Below are 618 nucleotides of genomic sequence, written 5' to 3'. Positions count from 1 at the left end.
ACTACACATTTAACATTTGTGTTCTCTCCCAGCTCCTGGCATCCACTCTTTTTCAGGCCCACACATTAATTATTTTTCTGTAGGGGGCTGACTATCTTTTCTGACTGAAGACCACATATTCCTCAAGTTCCTCCCCCTTTTCAGGCTTTATACTACTCACGAGGAAAACAACCACAACTGTACAAGTGTGCCTTAAGAGATTGTTTATTAGCATGTCAATCAAGAAATTACATAAATGCATCCTAATTACTGAAGTATAAAAACTGGTTCCAGTAACTTCAAGGAATCAGTTTGGGATCTTTTAAGAAATGTGACTTTTCTGGCTTCTATTATTATATCAGAAGAAAACAATTTCAAGAATAGTTTCTTGTTTTCTATGATTATAATCAAAATCAATTAGAAAAATAAAAAGATTGCATTGAAAAAAATTCGCAAACCCTTTTTAAAGGACTTTTCTTTCACTACCACACACCCACACACACCCACACACACACACACACCCTAGCTGTTCAGTAAGTTAAAAGTGTGTCTTCAGCTGGATCAGGAACTCAGCATGTTTTTCTCAGGTGAACTGTCTACAGGTGTGGATTTGCAGTTGTAATTTGTGCTTTTTGTGGA

Source organism: Mus pahari, chromosome 8, assembly GCF_900095145.1.
Source record: "Mus pahari chromosome 8, PAHARI_EIJ_v1.1, whole genome shotgun sequence".
Taxonomy (NCBI): Eukaryota; Metazoa; Chordata; class Mammalia; order Rodentia; family Muridae; genus Mus; species Mus pahari.
This window is presented reverse-complemented; position numbering follows the sequence as displayed.